This window comes from Epinephelus fuscoguttatus, linkage group LG15 (genome assembly GCF_011397635.1).
Source record: "Epinephelus fuscoguttatus linkage group LG15, E.fuscoguttatus.final_Chr_v1".
NCBI lineage: Eukaryota > Metazoa > Chordata > Actinopteri > Perciformes > Serranidae > Epinephelus > Epinephelus fuscoguttatus.
The window spans coordinates 33,210,952-33,222,219 of NC_064766.1; positions in this window are offsets into that span (position 1 = coordinate 33,210,952).

Sequence of the window (11,268 nt, forward strand, 5' to 3'; positions counted from 1 at the left end):
CAATTATGTTGTTAATAGCGTTACATAAGTTCTCCAATTATCTGCAAATTGGGCCGATAAAAGATAAAAATCATCCAACAAAGAACCAGTGGTCTTACAAACTCTTTGAGATACTTGTCCTCACAAGGTAAACCTACTGCTTTAATGATTAACACATCAAATAAGCTGGACTAATTATCTATAAAGCTGTTGTTTGATAAGTGAGCCACTTGCTTGAGTTTATTTGAGTGTGTTTGGTCTGTTAAATGCCGTTCATACGCTGATTAAATACATGTGTATTTTTCCTTTAAGTCTGTCATTATCTAATGGTGTCAAGAAGGCTCTTGTATTATTTTCATTAGGTCATTAGGTTTATGGAAAGCACTGAATTGCTTTGTTGCTTAAATGTGCTGTATAAATAAACTTGCCTTGTGTTGCCTATTGACGTAATAATTTGAGGGAATTATATTTGTATGAGGCCGTGTTAGCAGGCCAACCTCTGTTATATGGTTTTATATATTGATGTAGTTTTATTCTGAGGCAGTTATCCCCTGCTACCAGAGCTGTCTTAACCCGTTCACAACCCAATTATGTTCCAAACATACATAAAGAAAATTGTGCTATTGTGGATTTCTACTCTTAATGCACTCATAAATCATTAGCAAAAAATATTTTTGAAAAGGATACTTTATTATGTGTTATTTTTTCTGTCTTTTCCAGTGGACGAGAATCTAAATGCAGAAATCACCTAACGGTAAAAATCCCAACAAATAAACAAACAAAAAACATGAGATTATTTATATTTCATGAATTGTTAACTCATATAAATGAATAAAGGGATGCTTTAAAACACATTACATGTATACACCTATCAGCCAGAACATTCAAACCACTGACAGGTGAAGTGTATAACTTTGATTATTTTGTTCCAGTGCATTGTTCTGGTGGGAAACCTTTGGTTCTCGCATCATGTGGATACCACCTGACATGTTCCACCCACTCAACACCGTTGCAGAACCAGTACCCTCCTAATGGCAACTGTACTCCCCAATGGCAGTGCCCCCCAGCAGAAATTAGCAGCATGCCACACTGCAAAAACTGTTTAGAAATGGCCTGTGGAGCGTGACAAAAAGCTCAAGGTGTCGACCTGTCTTCCAAATTTCCCAGGTCCCAATCTGCTCAAGGATTCTTGTGATGTGCCGGTACCCCAGATGTACCCCTAATCCAAGGTGGGGCCTCCTTGGATCGGACTTGGCTCTGACCTGTCGAGGCATGGACACAGGATCTCTGGGAGTGTCCTGCAGTGTCTGGCACCAGTGCGTTGGCGGCAGATCCATTTAGTCCAGTGGGTTGTGAGGTGGGTTAATGGCACATGCCACAGATGCTCATTCAGAGTGGGATCTGGGGAATTTGGAGGCCAGGTTGACACTTTGAGGTCTTTGTCACATTCCTTGGGCCATTCCTGAGCCATGTTTGCAGTGTGGCATGGTGACGGAGGGATGTTGTGTGCTGTAAAGCCCTCTGAGGCAAATTGTAATGGACATGGGATCTGAATGGGTTAATTTTCTTATTGATGCTCACTTCAGCCGACATGTGGGTATTTGTAAGGTTAAATGTTATATTGTTAACAGTGTTGCGGAGTAACACAAAGTATTTTGATAAATTATTTCCTACAGGGAATAATTAAGTAAGGTAATGTATTACTTTAAAAAAAAAAGGTAACAAGTAAAGTGTAATAACTTTTTGAGGTAATGACCCCAACACTGATAACAACATACAGTGTGTCAGAAGAGGACATGAACAGTGTTAAACTCTTTAAAACCTGGAGTGACATCACTTTTCTTGTGCTGCTTTCAGACGACTTTCGCAAGTATTTAAGATAATGAATAAAACTACAGCTTGAACAAAAGAAGCTTGGCTGAACGTCTAAAATCAGCTGCATATAACAGTATGTTAACGGTAAAGCCAGTTTCTCTCTCCATCCTTTGCTCTTGGTTCATTCTCAGTTAATTCATCCCCTGGAGCCCAGCTGTCAGTCTGACTGATTTTCTAGTCATAACCTCACTGTCTGAACAATGTCAGCTCACATCTACATTTACAGGCTGGCCCGTTCAGGAGGTAGAGGCATGAGTGTGATGCATTTAGTGGTGGCTTTATCGGTTGTGCTTGTGGATGGATAAAGCCTGAGCAGCTGCAGAAAGTAAAGACTTATTTAGAGACTTATTTATCTAAAATACGTGTAAGCGCAGGACACGGTTGGTCGATCAGCATTAGTCGATAAAAACGAAGAAGAACAGTCTCATTAGGCAGTTTCAAAACTTCAGAGCCTCCATTCATACATTCATTCATTAATTACAAGTGTTGAAGAGTGCTGAAAACATAAATGAATGGTTAGATAGATCATTCCAGTTATAGGTGTTTCTCTTTTATCACTTTTGATCCTGTAATTATAACAAACAAACAAACAGCTCAAGTTGTAGCATGTAGTGCTCAGGCAGCACATCAAGTCTTACCTCACACTCGACTCCACTGAGGTTGTGCATAGCCAGATCTTCATGCCTCTGTGATCTATGAGGCCCTGTGCAGGCTCCCCCGCTCCAACTCATGGAGCCCTGAGCATCAATAAACGGCCGATGAAAATCAAGCTGCTAAGCGGCCGGTTCCCCAATTAAGCCCTGGTGTTTACAGCCCTATCACAGAGAGACTCTAACTGGGAGATCTGGGTTGCACCTCCCTCTTATTCAGATGCCTGCCAGGGCCTGTTAAGTTTCTGGGTTCAGTGAGATGTAAAGAGACTCTCGGAGCGCATGGGAGGCTGGGGATGGCTCACAACGCCGCTTTTCATCAGCCTCACCCCGTCACCAGCTCTGTGCTCAATCCTGTGGAGGCATTAGCGGATGGATGGGGTGAGGAAAGGAGGAGAGGAAGCAGGCAGACATGTGTGCTGTTTAGCTGTGTTCAGCTGCACAAGAATCAGATTTTCTGACATTTGTGCAGCACTTCTGGTCTTTTCATTACTGTGTAAGCAGAGGGGGAACATGAATAATGAAATTAGATTTCTGTGTCTCGTGCTGGCTGTTCTATTTAGTCGTCAGACTCATCTGGATGGCGATATTGAGCCTTAGAGAAGAAATAGTTTAATTCTTTTCATGAGTTTTTAGTTTTCGATGTACCGTGGTCACAATTAAAAAACTTCATTTTTTTTGTACCTAATTTGCTCGTAGAAAAACGCTACAATTAGGGAATACTCCATGTGTAGGTTTTGCAGCTTGTCAGACTCATTAAAAGTCTTCACAAAAGTTCAGAGAAGAGCCCTCGAGCACTTCTGGAGAAGCGATTCGGGCGATTTTGCAGAGAAACCACCATGGACTTCACTAGAATACACCAAAAGCATGAAACAGAGGAAGAAAACACCAGGATTTAGCAGAGTTAGAAAGCTGACTTACTGGAGTCATCAAATCATTTTATGTTTACGACAGTGATGGGATGGACTGCCTCGTCTAGTAGCTTCAGTAAGTCTGAGCTCCAGATCCTCTGGAGTCCAGAAAGAGGCTGGGACTCTTTACTCCAACAATCATGACTGTACCAGGCTCAATCACATTGTTCTTAAATATGTTTGCATAATTAAACTTCAAATTTATAATTTACATGCTTTCTTACCAAAGAATTGTTGTAAATGTCACTATACAATATTTAAAAGACTACATTGCTGCTGCTAATGTCCAAGAACTGTATGGCAATGGTCAGATCTGAATAGGCTGCAGAGTCAGTGTCTGAAAGACCCATTTTTACTTGAATTTGCACACTGATTAAACCTCAGTTTTACCTCAGCCTTATTCTTAACCAGACTATATTTCTCTCCAGCATACGCCAAGATTGTTTACATGATAAGCTATATAAAATACAGTCTCCTCTCTCTTTAGTAGATATAGCAAAGAGATGCATTAATCTTCTTTCAAACAGAGTGGCGTGTAAATTGTTAAAGGCCTCAAATAGATAAATCTTCAGCTCTAAATAATATCGGAGGTGAATATCTCGAGTTAACTGGACAAAAATACAGAGCTTTAGTTTCAGCTCTTCCTTTAATTAGTCAGTGAGTGTCAGCTGTTGTAATTGGCAGAAGGTGAGGAAGACAAACTCAGAGGGCGTAGTGGCACACAGAAGAAATACCAGCAGCAACAGGTCATCGTGCCAACATGAAGTTTCTCCTTCATCATTTCAGTTAATGACAGTAGGCTGAATGTTAGCGCTTGTGTGTGTGTTTGTCTGTGAATTGTGTCAGCTCTTTATGCCTCAGTGCTGCTGATATTGTTTTTGGGTTGTCTGTCTGTCTGTCCCATTCTCGTGACGCTGTTTCTCAAGAGCGCCTTGAGGGAACTTCTTTAAATTTGGCACGAATGTCCACTTGGACTCAAAAGCGATTGATTAGATTTTGGTGGTCGAAGGTCAAGTTCACTGTGAAGTTGCATCAGTCTCATTCTAGCGAGCTCAGTATCTCCAGAACAGCTTGAAGGGACTTCTTCAGTTTAGGCACAAACATTCAGCTGGATTCAACAATGAACTGATGGGATTTTGGTGGTCAAAGGTCAAGGTCACTGCAATGTTGCATCTGTCTCATTCTAGTCAGTGCTGTATCTCACGAACAGTTTGAGGGCAATGATTTTCAAATTTGGCACAAACTTTCATCCGGACTTAATAATGATTGAATGATTAGATTTTGATGGTCAAAGGTCAAGGTCACTGTGACCTTGTGTCCCTCTCATTATCATGAACGCAGTATCTCAAGAAGACCTTGAGGGAGTTTCCTTAAATTTGGCACAAACATTCACTGGGACTCAAGCATGAACTGAATAGAAGTTGGTGGTTGAAGATCAAAAGTCAAGGTCACTGACCTCAAAACATAACTCAGAAATTCTTGTGCCAATTATGACAACATTTCACACAAATGTCTAATAGGATATAATGATAAAGTGATGACAAATTATATCCAAAAGGTCAAAGGTCACCTTTACTGTGACATCATAATGTTCTGCATTAAACACTTTTCTGGCCATTACTCAGCGTCATATCTTAGAAACACATGGTGAGACGTTTGCTCAGATACTGAATTGGTGACACTTTGGAACTGTGGTGATTGTGTATATCTTCTGTGCTGTTGGGCAGAAGGTGTGTGTAAAGCATCTATGTGTACAACTTACAAAACTCTCTGTGGCACTAAATCACTATCAGGCAGTTGTTTGTTTTGAAGCATTTGGTACAGTGAAAAATGGTAAAAAACTAGCCAGACTCTTGGTATTGCTTTTGTATGAACTAATTCAATTTGAAAAAGTTAGTCAGAAGCAGTCTTACTGCTTTTATTTGTTTTCATTTTACTCACCAGAGCTCACATACAGATCTCTTTTAATCAGAGTTTACAGCTTAACACTGAGGCAGACTGACAAAATTGTCCTGTAATCAAAACCTGCGTATAAAAGCCGCAGCATGTAGCTTTTAAAATTACACGCATCGATTTTTTTGTCCTAACTTTGCGGCACTCTTGACTGAATCCAATCAAAAATTATCCAATATCAACTACTACAACATTTTCTTTTTTTATGGCAGATCAAATATGAGGAAATCATCAGTTCGTCATAATATAATTAGAGCTGACCTCTCTTGAAGTTTCTCAAAATCTGTACAGTTAATAATTTCAAATTAACAATCACAATCATCCTGAACCGCATCACATTGAAAATTTCAGTTAATCTCTGAAGGAATACATTTATTCACCTAATTCACAAGTGATTAAAAATAAGGACATTTCTAGGGTGCCCATTAGCTTACGCATTTTCAATGCATTTAAACATTTGATCTAGTCTGAGTGGGCGGAAGTTCGTTGCATAGTTTAGCCTCCCACTGGGCGGAATGAGCCACCCGCTGAAGTCCCGCCATACCTCCTCCGGTTGTGTAGCAGTTTTCAAGCGCACCGTTGCTGTGGCACCGCCAAGAATGATTGTGATTGGTTGAAAGAAATAAAAAAAGCCGGGGCGTTTTTTTCTCCAATCTTAAAGTGAGAGTCGGCACAGCCAGACCTTTCTTTTCTTGAGAAAGGTCTGGTGAGCGAGACTACATTTGAGCTGACTCTCTTTGTACAGTAATGTGCAGTGATACTGTTTTAAAATGTATATGGTCATAGGAACATTTTGAGAAGAAATCCATTGCACCTCTCAGCAAACCTAAAATGGAAACATTTTTTTTCTTGTCAGGACTGACTAGATATGTATAATAAATAATTGCTGTAATGCGAGTCTTTCTATATCCTAGATGGGCTTGGAAATCCAAGCGGTGGCTGGTTGCTGTGGTGCTGTTCTGTCTTTTTTGTCAGTGCGCTGTCACTGTCCTCTTTTTGAGCTCATCAGTTATAAACTTGTTTTATTTACTGCGTGAGAAAATGGACATGTGGCATGAGAGTGTGTGAATAGTGCTAGCTGTGTGAGTCTCATGGTCATTGCATGAGAGCTGAGGTGTAAGGGTTTAGATTTTAGTTGAGAAATTTGTTTAGGCTTGAAGTGCCCGATGTGAGTTTGGGTTTAATTTTGAGTCTTTGTGAATTTTTTTAGTTGACTCATGTTGCTAATTGGTGAATAGCTGTAAGGCAAAGCGGTAAGTGAATAATCCAGAATTGCAGTCAATAGGGATGTCCCGATCCAGCTTTTTCACTTCCGATCCAATACCGATATTACAGCCTTGAGTTTTGGCCGGTACCGATACTGATCTGATCCAAGTGCGTAGTCATGTCATGTCAGTCATGTTAGAAAAGGTTTGATCAAGCGATATTACTCTAACAAGAACAACTACTAAATCAGGTTAGTTAGAATGATCCACAACAGTTGGTATGAGAAACTGACCTGTTTGTTATTAACAGGGATAAATAAAGAAACTTTAAACTTGAACATTAACATTAAATAAAACATAAAACTGGTTTGCTTTGGCTGCTTTGGCCCCTTAATAAATAAAAAATAAATCAACACAAGAAATCTTTAAAATGTCTAACATTGAAATTAAAATAGGAGCAAGACTCCACAAACAATGCAGCCTTTCCTTTTCAGTTATTTTAGTAGTGTCAGTGCCAGCCTGGTGCTGCTGTTTCCTGAGTGTCTGCATGCTGGCCTGGTGGACTGATAGTAAGTGCTGGAGCCGATCACTGGAATGGACTGCTTGAATTGTGGAGCGCTGGGCTGGATCAGACTCTATGAAAAACTGGATCAGAGTTCTTGGATCAGCATTTTTCCATGCAGTCCGATCCGATGCCAATGCACGTTTTTTGCTAATATCGGCAGCTGATACCAATCTGAATATCGGATCAGGACATCCCTAGAAGTCAAGTAGTTACATCTGTCAGCAGGTTGTAATGATTACACTTTTATTGGGTACATTTGGGGGAGCCACTTTGGTGTGTTAGCCCAAAGCCCCTGTCATTGTCACTTGAACTCAGTCCACGATGTCTTAAACACAGTGGAGGGTGGTGAGGTGCAGCACACCTAACTTTGCTCTCACCTCACACTCACAACCGTCCCCTAAAGCTAGGGCTTGGCAACCTACGGCTCTTTAGCCCCTCTCCAATGGCTCTGTGGCTTTTACGCATGAATTAACAGGAGTAACTCTGCAACAGTCCAAAATAATAATGTGGAATTATTCTCTCCTTCCTGTTGAGAACTGTTTGACTCCCTGATGAAGGCTTAATTGCCGAAACGCGTCAGAGTTTGTTTTTTTTTTTAAAGGGAAATGTTACCAAGCCATTAAAATAAAGGCTTTTTAACTTTGTTCAACTGAGAGTGGCTCGGAGTCTTCCTTGTTTTCTCAGTCTAAAGATTCCCTTCCAAAGAGCACCTCAACAAAACTTGTCTTGAGTCCAGGAAGCGCTCCTAGACTGACATTTTGTTAGTCCAAAATAATAATGTGGAATTATTGTAATCACAAATATATATTATCAGCCCAACACACAGATTAAGATGAAAATCAGTGTGTAAGAGGTACAGTATCTTTGTTCGTGGTACAACATATTATCACGTTCAAAATCAACTTCTCCTAATTTGTTTCGAGATGAGATCAATCCTAACATAACTTGAAAGGTTCAAGTCATTTCTGCCACCCAGGCAGGTTCAGCTGACTGTGTGGTCTGTGGTTTTGTTTTGAAATCGTGTTTTTCCAGCTGTCTGAGAGCTAATTATTGTCAGCTGTAAATGTGGAGTAGCACTACAGCAAGATGCATGCTCACTCACCACAGAAACACACAAAATACATAAAAGGTTTGAGCAGAAATAATCCAAACAGTTGTAATTTTGACAGCTGCCGCAGGTCACAACTCTCACAACCTGATAAATAATACAATATAATGGAACAAGTAGCATTCTGGATCAACATGAAACACTTAGTTCAGGCTGCAGCTGTTAATTTACCCCCTCTGCTGGGCAGAATAAAAAATAATAACCATATTCCATGTGCATTCAATTATGATGACTGTATGAAAATGTTTTGCAAGTAACACCACAGAAAAGAATATTTACTGTCGTATGGAAAAAAGCTAAATGTCGAGGAAACGGGGAAAGTGTGAGATATCCGTCATGTAAGAAGTACAAACACAGGCTTTACTGCAGTGTATGAACCCAGCAGACTGTGGCAGTGGTGTCGTAAACTCAGCAGGGTTTATCATTCGTTATATTAATCATACAGTATAATGATTGTTGATCCTGATAAATATGACCAGTGTCTGCTCTCTGTGGAGTTCTGTCATCAGTTGAAGGATGTGTTGAGTAAATTATTTATTAAAAAGTTTTATAATATTGCAGGGAAAGAGGAAGAAAAACAATCATCAGTTTGGGTATTCAGGGACGAGTTGCTGTAAGACTGAAGCCACTCACAGCAGTTTGTGTCCAACAAAAGCTCCACTTGTACACTTCCTCATGACTGATGGAAAACCTTGTCAAACTGTGAGCATTGTTTTCATGACGCAGCTGTTCATGAGAAGTGTTTTGTTTTGATAAAGGCTGAACAAGAGCTTATCTCTCTGACCTTTACTACACTACCAGTGCTGTGTTGCTCATTTATTTGTGTCTGACTGTAATGTATTCACAAACTTCATGCAGGCTCATTATTTACCCAGTTGTTTCTGCTGACCAGACATTTGAATGGATAATTAATGGATAATTAAAACACGCAGTAATTAAACAATGAATCTCAAAACTGCTGAATTGAGGGTTGTATCTGTTTTTGCGATCAAATCTGTAGCTGCTGTAATGCATGGGTGTGTAGTTGTGCATGAGGTAAGATGCTCAAACTGGCTGTATTTGAAGATTATTATTAGAATATATTATTTTTTTAATCAAACAGTTGGTGGTCCAACCCAGTTGCCTTAATTAATGCTGGCATCGTACGTTTCTGCAAATCATGGATGTGTTATAAATGCCATTGTTATGTTTAACTTTACATTTCAACAGCTCTGAGGTTAATGTGTGGTTACATTTAGGCATGAAAAACCTATATAGGCCTATATTTTATCTACAAGTGCACGTCACACACTGAGCGAGCCGCCTGTTAATGACACTGTGGGCTAATGGGCATGTAGCTACTTCCATGTTTCAGATGATAAGTCATGTTTGTAGTCGACCAATGAAGATGAGTTTACATATCACCTTGGGTTCGTCCTTCACCTTCTCAAAATGATCCCACACTTTGGATTTCCTGTCTGACATGTTATTAACTAGCCTGTGGAATAGCAGTGGTGGAAATGCAACGATGACTTACTAAAAAACAACTGGTTGTGTTGTTTGTTTGTCTCGAGTAGTGGGCTGCAGCTTGGCAGCCATCTCACCTACTGTCAAGCCCTGTATGCGGGGCGCCTTGACACCATTCACTGTGGTGACACAAACCTAGTGAAAAAATCAGCAAAGTATCCCTTTAATTGTTAATTTAGTGGTCAGTATGTAGTACATACTGATTGAGTATGTGGTAGAGAGTGCATCTTGATTTCAAACACATTCATTGTTACATCCAAATACTGACAGGCACTTTTAGTCTACCCATCAAATACCCCTGCTGGAGCATCATCTGAAGTTACCACTTTATTATAGCTACTGTGTAACTGTTAATTTATAATTCATTATTTTTGTATAAGTAAATGTTAGGATAAGTCAGTGTCTTCATTTAGGATCCTTGTGGCTTGAAGGTGGAAGCTTGGTGGTGTAACCAGTACCTTCTTCCTGATCTGAACAGGGTGAACAGGCAGTTATCTGGATGGATTGGGTCTTTTATGATTCTCCTGGTCTTATTTTTGCAGCATCTGGTATAAAGGTCCTTTATGCAGGGCGGCACGCCTGTAGTGTGTTCAGCTGAATGAACCACTCTTTGCAGGGCCTTATTCTGTGTTTTTTCTGTACCAAGCGGGGATGTTCCCCATCAGGAGGCTCTCGATGTTGCAGAAGTAGAAATTTGTCAGTGTTTGAGGGGATGCCTGAGCTTTCCTCAGGTGCCTGAGGTAAATAGTCTCTGCCTTACTTTTCTGACACCGCTGTGTCAGTATGCAGTGCTCAGGTCAGGCTCTTGTGATGAGGTATTTAAAGCTATCCACCCTCTCCACCAAAGACCCATTTGTATTAAGGGAGCGTAGTTCCTTGGTTGCGTCTTCCGAAAGTCCACTATCGTCTTCTTAGTTTGCTGATGTTCAGGAGTAAGTTGTTGTATGTAGGTTAATGACAGCGCTGTACTTCCTATGGGTAGAAAGGGGACACCAAGCAATAGTTTGACATTTTGGGAAATATACTAATTTGCTTTCTTGGTGAGAGTTGGATGAGGAGTTTAATACCACATGTCTGTACAGTGAATGTGAAGCTTCCACCACCAGCTCCTAGTTATCTTAGCTGAGCAGACAGACTGGAAACAGCCTGGCTCTGTCTAAAGGAACAAAATCCGCCTACCAGCACCTCTAAGCTCACTGATTACCACGGTGTATTGCATCTTGGCCAAGAGCAGCAACTTCCTGAAGTCTTTGCTGGTTAACTGGCAACTTCACAGTCACAACTCTCAAGAAACAGTTAGGACCCCCCGTAAAACCATGTTGTATTTACGAGCACAAAATGTTGAACTGTTCCTTTAAACTGAGGCATTTTAGCACCTGCTCTAAAAATAAGCCTTTTTGTAACTCTGACAGTCTAATCATGTAAAATTGGGCTCTTGTTGTCAGACCGCAGGTCCGCTCTGTGTGTGAGCATAAATTGGAGGTCCTAGAACCACAGTAGCTAACTGTTCGACGGC